The sequence below is a fragment of the Passer montanus genome, unplaced genomic scaffold, assembly GCF_014805655.1.
Source record: "Passer montanus isolate IOZ18808 unplaced genomic scaffold, ASM1480565v1 scaffold16, whole genome shotgun sequence".
NCBI lineage: Eukaryota > Metazoa > Chordata > Aves > Passeriformes > Passeridae > Passer > Passer montanus.
This window is the reverse complement of record NW_024363160.1, coordinates 3,206,087-3,217,302: the sequence shown is the minus strand read 5'-3', so window position 1 is coordinate 3,217,302 and position 11,216 is coordinate 3,206,087.

Genomic DNA, 11,216 nt, shown 5'->3' with positions numbered 1-11,216 from the left:
AAAAAAATGCAAAAACTTGCTACCTTTCTCTGCACCTCTATTACAGCATTTCTATTTTTGCAGCTCTAAAGAAACATGCTGAAAATCTAGGAATGCTTTTCTGAATCTGTACATAATTTTGGAATGGAAAATCTTGTAAGAAAAATACTCGTAAAATCTGACTTTGTATATCATTATATTTATGACACCACCATTCACTGATGGCACCGTACAGTGATTATAAACACTACAGTCAGAGTTTAATCATTCCCATCAGCAGTGATTTCACTCATCCTCAGATGTCCTTAAATGTACCATCTCCAAGCTGACACAGCACAATCTACCAGTATTATGGCTATTTGAGAAATGAGATCCTTGACTCTAAATCGGGCTGCGCAGTAACTTGCAACCTGAAATTTAAAATAACTAAAAGAAGCTACATGGTCACCATATAACTCCCAGTATAATGCTTTTCTCTGCTAGAGAAAGTATATAGGCCTGAAAAACAGTTCAAAGTAAGATTAAATGGAACACGAACATGGTTGTTTAATCAGTTGCATTTGTGCTTGCAAGTCAGTAAGTACTGATGACCCAGAAGATCAGATTTCCCTGTAAAATTTCAAACTGAGTACTTGACTAAGTATAGTCAGGAAAGATCACACTGGACTCTGGAGGGGAGTGGAGTTATTTTCCTGAATGTTTTAGCTGTATCCTAACTTGGATGGTTGTACTCAGCTTTCTTACATTTCCACTGATAATTGACAGGAAATGCTCTAGATTTTAATCTATTGGTTTAGGATTTTTCTGTTTTGGCTTGGTTTGGTTTAGGGTTTTTTGTGGTGCTGCTTTATTTTTTTCCCTGCTGTGATCTGCAAGAAGTAGTTTGTACTGCTGGTACAGCTGGACTGATGAAAAATCTGTTCAAGATAATGATGTTGGAGTGTTCGGTTTATATTTGAGTTAGTAGATGTGAAAATTGGATGGCCAACAGTTGACTTTCTGGCAGATCTGGTTGCTGTCATTAACTCCTGGTATGTGACTTAGGAATTTTAGTTTCCCTAATTTTTAGTGTGGCTCAGGTGTTGTGAACATCTGTGGTGTTCAGTTAACTGAAACTACAAGCAAACAAAATTGCAGGTGACATAATTTGCCTGAAGGGTAAAAATGTTTGGATCACACCCTTTGAGATGACTCTTAAAAGACTAAACAAGATCTCGGTGTGGAGAGATACTATTTTTGTATATGGCTCATAAAACACTAGATAATCTTCCTAGTTTAGGGTCATTATGCAGTATAAAATAGTTATTAGCAAATTAATGGAAAGAATACATACAGCAACAATGGAAGAACAGAATCCAGATGAAACCCCAGGGTAATCAGTGGACTTTAATTGATTTCATAGGAGCTGTTTCGATCTCCACTTAGAGATTTATGTGAGCACTTACAATAATTTTGTGAAATCACTCTGATTAGCACTGTATCAAAATGTTTGATTAAAAATTACTTTATTCTATTAAATTAAAAGGATTTTAATATCGGAATTGATTCTATTTTATGAACTTGGACTTTGATGAAGAAAGGAATGTAGTTTTCTTACCAAAATATCAGAATTGTTGTATACAGCTGGAAAAAACCATTCAGAATAATATTGTGCTCTGTCTTTTTTTAATACAGAATGTGGAATTCCAATTTGCATTTGCATTTGCATCACTTGAAAAACCTGCTGTAAAAACAAACTCAACACCACCATTCGTCTTTTAAGATATTTTGTCTAGCTGTATTACCAGAGATCTTTGTCAGAGATCTTTGCTTGGGGTCAGAGGCCATTGCATTGCCTGTATTCATAAAAGGGTAAATAATCTAACAGGACACAGAAGATTGACATGAGTTGAAGGTGTTTTCTTCAGTCTTTGCCAGTTCTTTTCAAATTGAATGCAGATGTATTTAGGGGAAAACTACTGATGACAGGAATGATCTCAAAATGAAGACATACAAGAGTAGCCCTTCCAGTGACAATAATTTTAATCCAGGTGATATAAATAATTGAAATAAATTTATCTTAAACTCTTTTAGCCTCAAGGAATAAGTGCCACAAAATGAGTTGAAACAAATTAACAATAAAATATTTTTGTCCAAGTCCAAGGTTTTAACTAAGGGTCAAGCTTGATAAAACCATTTTTCACATCACAGTGGCTGTTGAACCATGGGAAGCAGATGAAAAGAAAGGGGAAAAGAACACATAGCACAAGCTGTGGACAGCTATCCTTCACACATCTACACAGGGAGGTTCCTCATCTGAAACGCCTGTGACTGCTTACCATATCCTTATGTGAGAATGACTAAAGCATGGACAACACCACCTCAGAACTGGACAAAACATCAAAAATTTTTTTATTTCTAATCTCTCCTTGGAATGAGAGAGAGTGAAGAAAAAATACCCAATTTACATTTATCTGCTCTTTATCTCAGGACACAGAGTATTCTGCAAAAGGTAAGTGCTCATATTTCTCATCATCTTTTTTTCAAGCACATCAGGTTAAATTAGAGTTGCAGGAGTCAAACAAACATGCAGAGTTGCCTTCTCCTCTATAAAAAGTCCCTTAGATAGCAACTCTACAAAATATAATTATAAGTACTCTATTTTCTCACAGAAAACTAGTAAGGGGGAGTGGTGCTTTAAATGTAGAGTAGTTCAAATCAATGTCTTTTAATGTCATTTAACTCCTTTGTGTATGGAATAAACTAAACTAAAACACATTGTGAGCAAATAATTTCACCATCTGAAGCATAGCCCTGATAGCACAGCATAGCAGGCTCTTCAAAGGTTTTGGGAACCAAAACATGAAATCATATCAGAAATCAGAGTAACTTGACCTAAGTACAAAGAGAGTTAACGAGTTCTTCCTAAAATGGGAAGAAGCCTTCTGTAGATAGCAGGATCTTTCCCCTGGGTTCTAGTGTGATAGGGTTGAGATGAAGTTCAAAGTCAGACAAAGTCAATATCTTTGACCTTCTCTTAGCAAAACAAACACTAATGGTGAGTGTCAGTAACAGTTCAATAGCAATGAATGTTTTTCTTAAAGGACAGGGTAGAGTCAGGGACTTTGCTCTCCCTTTCTGAGGGTAAGCTTCTTCCACTGCTGGAAGACTGCACTGTAAGTCAGCTCAGAAACTGAATGATGCCAATGTATCAGTGTGGCAAGAGTAGCTCTATGGACATGGAAAATGAAGAAGGAAGGATTTGGATCTTCTCAGTCTTGAAGCTACTGAATACAAAAGCCAAGTTTTTGCCTTATGTCTGTATATCATGAAAGAGGAAAATCTTTTGAGAAGTTATCTTTCCATATTGATTCCCTACCTACTTTTTCCTTATCATTTGCTTAAACAAGTATTTCTTCATGGTGAATTTTTCTGAGTTGGTACAAAGGTTTGACACTGACATTTTTGTAGAATTTCTTCTATACCATCTGTAATTTTTTCTTTTCACTTGCTACCTTTAATTATTTTTACTTGCCCTTAATCACAGTTTTTGTCCCTATCTCCTTGATTTTTATTATAAACTTTCATGTAGATCTTCTGAAACAATTTTAAGTCATGCCTTTCTACGATTTTGATTTACCTTTACATTCAGTAAGGAGGAATCATCTTTCTAACTAAATTTTAACTGCACTATGGGATTTTGGGATATTTTTAAGCTTTTTTTTTTTTTAGTTCATCTATAGCCATGACCTATGCCTGTGCATCTCACTTATGATATAAAACGGCTTGATCAAATGGTTGTTTTAATCTCGGGAGACAATTATCTCTGCAGTACTTCTCAACAAATGCAGACCAAATGATACTGGTTGCTGCTGCTTTCAGTACTGTCTGGTAGAACAAATGCTGTCTTCATGTTTAGAGTAGTTATAATCTTATTTCTTTACAACTGCAGTCTAGACCTTTCTAAAACAAAATGTTCAACATCTGTTCAACAGCAGGACGCAGTTTAGGGCTGTACTGGCTTTCACACTACATGGAACCTTTGTTTCTTTCCTGCTTCATTTTTCTTTTGTCTTACAGTCTCTTTGAAACTGTCACCTTTTTGACTTCATGTTGCTTATATTTGGGAGGCTATGCTTTCTAAGTTCACTACTGTAGTGGTATTGTTTTGCTTTTCTTTCAAGAAATTGATCTGGCTTTGCGCTGCTATCATAGAATCATTGAGGCTGAAAGTCTCAAAGCATGGTCAGCTCTAAGCTCAGACCAGGCTGCTTGGGGATTTGGCCAGTTGGGTCTTATAAGCTTCCAAGAACACAGATCATCCAAACTTCCTTGGAAACCTGTTTTGTTGCTGTTCTGCCCACATAAAGGGAAAAGTTTATTATGAATTTCTTGTTTCAATTTATATCCATTTTCTTTTGTTCTTCTGCTGAGCACTGCTGAAGATAGTGGCTCCATCTGCTCAGTTACCTTCACATAGCTTCTGTCAGACTGGTCTGAGGTTTTCCTCAAATCCATCTCTGCTTCAGGCTGAATAAGGCCTATTCTTATCCTCTTCTGAGGACAAATGCTCCAGCCCCTGATCATCTTGATGGGCCTCTACTGAAGTCACTCCATCTTACTGGTGTCTTTCTTTTATTGGGGTAGGGTGTGTCTGAGGAAACTGGATGCACTACAGTGTTCTAGATGTGGCCTAAAAACTGTCAAGTACAAGTGAATAATTGCTTCTGCTAATACAACCCAGGAAGCTGTCAGCCTTTGATGTGAAGCCATGCTGCTAGCTTATATTCATTTGGTCTACCAAGGCCCCAGATCCTCTACAGAGCTGCTCCTTGCCAGTATCCTAGTAGGCCCAGCTTGCAACAAAGGTTTCTTCCCAGTTGAAGGATTTGGCGTCTCTCATTGCTGAAATCCCACTGGTGCATTTCTTCACCTGTCTACAATTTTCCCCAACTTTTTCCAGCTTCTTCACTTCCAATCAAACACCATAGGGCTTCCCCAACTTCTGTGCAGTTGGGGTTTCAGCCTCTCTGCTGAGTCTCTCTCATCTTCCCAGACACTGTATTCCTGATCTTTGTTCCTAATCTCCTGAACACGGCATCATGGCTCCTCGACAAATGTGCGACTGCTGCAAGTGGGGATGTGGTCTCCTACAAGGTCAGCCCTTAGGCTCCCTCCAGAGCCCTGCCAGAGACAAGGCCTCCTCTTCCCCAGATGCAGCTGCTTGACATTCCCAAATCAGTCAGCAGCCAAGATAAAAGATGTATACACGTTTTGTTGTAAACAGCCAAATGAGTATTTAGCAGCTGATAGATTTAGTAGAAGAAATATTGTGGAATAGCCACCCTTTCCCAGCAACAGTCGCTCTGAAGTTTGTAGAAGACTGTCTAGAGTTTCCCAAACAGGTTAGAAGAAGGTGTTAGAAGGTACAGAAGAGATTGGAAACTACTCTGCAAACTATCTTGTCTCTCAACTTCAGTTTTGCATATTTTAACAGTTCTTGTTTATGTTAAACTCGCATTCTCCTAGAATTTCATTCTCCATTTTGGGTCTCTGATTCTTACTACAATTCAGTCTCAAATTAGGGATTCCATAAAGCCTCAAAACTACATATTTTAACTTGAGTGTCTTAAATCTGTTGTAAATGCTTGAAAAGTTTCATTCTCTCTTTAAGTTTTCATAAGAAACTGATACATTTAAAAAGACTCTTCTCTCTAGGAGTTCTGTTTTCCTAAAATATCTGTAGTACAGGCTGATAACTGCTTTATGCCATTTCACTTTTCTGGAATAATAAATGCTTCTCATACCTCTGGCCCAGGAGTACATGCATAAAAAGGAAAATATCTTCTGGTTATATATTTTTTAAAATTGATTTATTCATCGGTATGAAGATATAAAATTCATGCTCAACTTTTCTGCTGTATTTCTGCAAATTTTTTTACTGCATTTAATTATTTAGCTTATTAGCTACTAGGCATTTAATAACTCACCACTTCAACTTTCATGTTTTAAGAAACTGTTCCTCCATTTCTTTAGACAGTGGTCTGTGGAAGACTTGTGTCAGATTGTGTGACAACATAATATCTAAGCAGACCTCTCACAAGAAACAAAATAAATTGCAATACTCAGGCAGTACTTTATTCTACTCCAGGCCTAAAAAAGTTAGCTGTTTAGTGCAAATAGATGATATAGAAAAATACACAGAAGGGCATTTAAAGACACAGATTTAGACTGTTGCCTGAGGTTGTAAGCAATAAACTACATGGCCCAGAGTCACAAAGAAGGCCAGCAACTGATTCAGAAGCTGATGTCACATTTTCTGCTTTGAATAAAATGAACTGGTCACTAAACCCTATATTCTATGAATATTTAGAAACTTTTTCCATTTTAAATTTAGTTTCTTTAAGCAAAGTTCATTTGCACATATTAAGGTCTAGCAGATTTTGCTCACTGGATTTGAGTATGAAGGAAGAAGGTGAACAGCTTTCCAGATTCCTGAAGTGTGTGTAACATATGTTCCTGACACAGCTGGTGAGGGGGTCAAGCAGGGAAGGGTCCCCGCTGGACCTGTTGTTTTTGAACAGAGAAGGATTGGTGGGTCATGTTGTGGTCAGAGGCCGTCTTGGGCACAGCAACCATGCAATGAGAGTTTTCAGATATCAGAGAAATAAAGAGGGAGATCAGCAGCCCTGCCACCTAGGACTTCCACAGGGCACAGTTTGGCCTGTTTAGGAGACCTGTTGATGGAGTCCCTTGTAAGGCTTGAAGGGCTAAGGAGTCCAGGAAAACTGGACATTCTTCAGTAAAATACTGAAACAAGCCATCCTCATGTGAGAAGTGATGAGATAGTGGGGAAAATGTCTGGCCTGACTGGACAGAGAGCTTTGGCTGGAAGTCAGGAAAATAAGGAGAGGTTGTGACCTTTGAAAGAAGGGGCTGGCAACTCAGGAGGACTACAAGGGACTACTTATTGTGAGATTAAGCAGACAGAAAATTAGAAGAGCCAAAGCTCAACTAGGACTTAATCTGGCTAGTGTCATAAAAGGCAATAAAAAATGTTTACATAAATACAAAGCAACAAAAGGTGGGCTCAGGAAAGCCTATAAAGCCTTCTTTGCCTCACTCTTTAATAGCATTTCAGTTGTTTTCTGGGTACTGAGTCCCCTGAGCTGGGAGACAGAGATGAGGAGCAGAATGAAGCCCCCATAAATCAAGGGAAAATGGTCAGTGAACTGCTATACCACTTAGACAGACACAAGTCTATGGGGCCAGATGGGATCCACCCAAAGCTGCTGAGGGAGTTAGGGAAAGTGCTCTCTGAGCCATTTTCCATCATTTACCAGCAGTCCTCTCTAACTGGGGAGGTCCCAGCTAACTGGAAGTTGAAAAATGGGACAAGATGCTTTTGTTGTCTATTTAGATATCAGTAGAGGTTTTGATGCCATTTCCCACCAATTTTCAGCATTCTCCTAGAGAAATTGGTGGCTCGTGGCTTGGATGGGTAAAAAAACTGGCTGAATGCCAGGGCCTAGAGAGTACTGGTGAATGAAGTTATATCTAGATCCAGTTGGTGTCTGGTCACAACTGGTATTCCCATGGTTCAGTCCTGGGGCCAGTTCTGTCTAATATCTTTATTGATGACTGTCTAATATCTTATCCAATTTCGATTGGATAGTAAGACAATTTTTTTTTACTGAAAGGTTTGTCAAGCTTTGGAACAGGCTGCTGTCTAATATCTTTATTGATGGCTGTCTAATATCTTATCCAATTTCGATTGGATAATAAGACAATTTTTTTTTCACTGAAAGGTTTGTCAACCTTTGGAATAGGCTGCTGGAGATATTTAAAAGCCATGTAGATGTGGCACTTACATGTTTGTCAACCTTTGGAATAGGCTGCTGGAGATATTTAAAAGCTGTGTAGATGTGGCACTTACAGACCTGGCTTAGTGGTGGACTTGCCAGTGCTGGTTTAACAGTTGGATTTGATGATCTTAGAGGTCTTTTCCAATCAAGATGATTCTATGATCCTATGCTCCTAAAATGAATACTCTAAAGGTCAGGAGAAATACTGCAGAATATACACACCCATTATCCAAAATGGGTGCCAAGTTGCTACGTATCTTTGCTTTATATAGAAAAAGAAATATTAGAAGTGTTGAAAGTGACATAATGCTAGAGTAAGAACCTGATTGGCAGATGACAAATGTTGAACACCCACTAAAATATTATTCTTTTTCATTTCAGTGCTCTTCAAAGTTCTAAAAAGCATTCTTCAGTCCAGCAGAAATGAAACATGAACTTCTGCACTTGGAGTGAGAAAAGTTGCTTTTTTTAGTATTGGTATAAACTGGATTTTTCAACTCCATTTTCAATTATAGAGATGCTTAAAACACCATATAAAGACACTACATCATCAAAGAGCTATGAGAGAACAAAAGAAAAATCTTATGTTTGATTATGATGATCACACAAGACAAGCACTGAAGACACTACTCTGATGCTTAGGGAGATTTTGTTTTATAATTTATCTATCAAAAAAAAATTAAGTACTGATGCATTTATCTGTTTTCATTATGCTGGTTATGATAAGATTCTAAGCAATGCCCAGAGTAGTGAAATGTGACACAATAACCAAAGGAAACTCTGGAAAATATATGCTTGAAATGACAAATACACTTATCCTAGTAAATTCTTAACTCTTCTGCTTCCCTTCTCTGTGACCAGTGGTTTCTGCTGACATATCAGTGATAAGAATACTGATTTTATCAGTGCCTCAAAGTGTGCTAATTACCTCATTTCTGAGAAATGTTATATTATGACTGGCAACAGCTCCTTAGCATCCACTCTACTTGGCAGGAATTTCTTGGCAGAGCAGAGTTCTTGATACATGTAATTAGCATTTCCTCTCATTATAAATAATTGTTCCTCATTTTCTACTAATTCTTTTCTAGGCTACTGATATATTTCCAGTAACAACAGACAAACCTGAGCAAACTGGGAGCATCTTTCTTTTGAGGAGAGACTGTGGAAGCTGGACCTGTTTAGTCCAGAAAAGAAGACTGAGAGGGGACCCTATTAATGCATATAAATATGGCAAAGGTGGGTGTCAAGAGGGTCAGACTCTGACGCTCTCAGGGGGGTGTCAGATCTTTTCAGTGGTGCTCAGTGACAGGACAAGGAGTAATGGCCAAAAACTAAACCACAAGAAGCTCCACCTCAGCATGAGGAAGAATTTCATTACACTGAGGGTGGCAGGGCACTGGGACACGACCGGGAAGGTCATGGAGCCTCCCTCTCCGGAGACTTCGAAGCCCATCTGGACTGTTCCTGTGTCACCTGCTCCAGGGGACCCTGCCTTGGCTGGGGGGTTGGACTAGATGATCTCCAGAGGTCCCCTCCAGCCCTAACAATTCTGTGAAATATTTTCATGAGTCTTCTATATGCCAGTTTTGTTACTGTGGCCACCAAATCCTGTGCCATTGGCTACACAGTATATCAAGTATATTAGTGTTTGTGTTTGGTAAAAATTATATTTTACCTTGTTTGGAAAAAAAAATGCTGAGAATATGATTGTCCATATCATACTTGAAGTTTTTACCTTTGTTTGAAGTTTTTACCTTTGGCATGAAGTTCTTACCTTTGGCATAGTTTGAAATACTGGATAGGATTCAGTTGAAGATGAAGCCACCAAAAGTACTGTCTATATTTAATCTGAGTGCTTAAACCTCCAGTGCAATTAATAAAGATATAGTCAGCACAATCAATGATGTTTATAGTTATTCAAGCAACCTTTCAGGGTATGTGCCTGATGTGATTTGAGATATATGAATGTGTGAGGTTTTCTAAACTTTACCCTGCTTGGAGATAAAGGACAGGAAAAAAAATTTTCACATTTTAGACTTCAGCTGTATGAATTATTGTCTGCCACTACAGATATAAAATCAAAAGTATCTCAAATCCTAGGCAGGTATTGTCAAGTTATCCAGAAGTAAAATAAATTGTAATAAATATTTCAAGCTTAACTGCCTAATATTAGCAATTGGCATAAAATTATTTTGCTGTAAATATGCTATTCTTAAATTACAACAATTCAACTTTTATAAATTTTTAATTAATTTACTAAAATAAATGTCACTCAACATGATGAAGTTCATCCCACTTTGTTGAGCAATGGGTAATCACCAATTACTCAGAAATTCAGGATTTATGGTCTTAATGAAAGGAATACACTGCAGAAGAACCATGACTATTGTGAGTCATCACTTTTATTGTGCAGTGAAGGTAAAGATGCAACATATAATAAAATTATATCCTGTTCTTTTTGACACATGCCTTTGTACAGCCAAGCCTTTGTCATAGGCATATGGCCTAGACAAAATCTAGTATAATATATTATATTGCCATTTCTCCTTTTTTTCCTATGCATGAACACTGGTTCTGTGAAAATGTAAATATTTTCTAGCGAAACCTTGAAATCTAGTCCATTTCCTACAACTTAGTCTTTCAGGAGAAAAACGGAATTATTTTTCTTTCTTAGTTTCTTCTACATTCTTTCTCATTCTTGATTGTATAACTTTTCTCACTAGAACGTTTGACATTAAGCACAAGAATTATTGCCCTTTATTTCTTTCCAGACTGCTCAGTAACCATTTTGTGGCCATCTCGGCTGGCAGACTCTGTTCTTAATTAGGTTTACAGATATTTTGACTCATTCAAAGTCTCATTAATGCTCTGTCTCTGCCCCGTAATGGTCTTTTATCACAGGTCTGATTGTTTGCTTTGTCTTTTTGAAGATGGCTGAAGAGTCAGGAAACAGTTCTTTTTGTGTATGTTGCAAATGGTTCCATCCACTTCTTATTTTTCTCCTTGCAGACGTCTTTGAGGTGTTTTTCCTTCATTCCTCTTCATTTTAGACATTCCTCTCCTTGACACAGACCTTCATGAGAACTTTAGTGTGGCTTCATTGGTCTTGCTAAACTTCATTGCATATCTGGTGATTGACTCTTCCAGAAGAAAGCTGAACACACGTGTGCTTGTGATTGTCTCCACTATCTTACTTGTCAAGCCTGAGAGTTGTTCTCAGGCTTTCACTATTTGCATCTCCTTCTTGACAACTGAGCAGTACAACACACTTGAGTTGAGATACTCTCATGCTCAAGGCTTTTCACATTCACAATAACTTTTTGCATTACTTATTAGCTTTGCTCATGACCTTTTTGTTTTAAATTTAGGTGAGTAATAGCACTGACTGCTTGT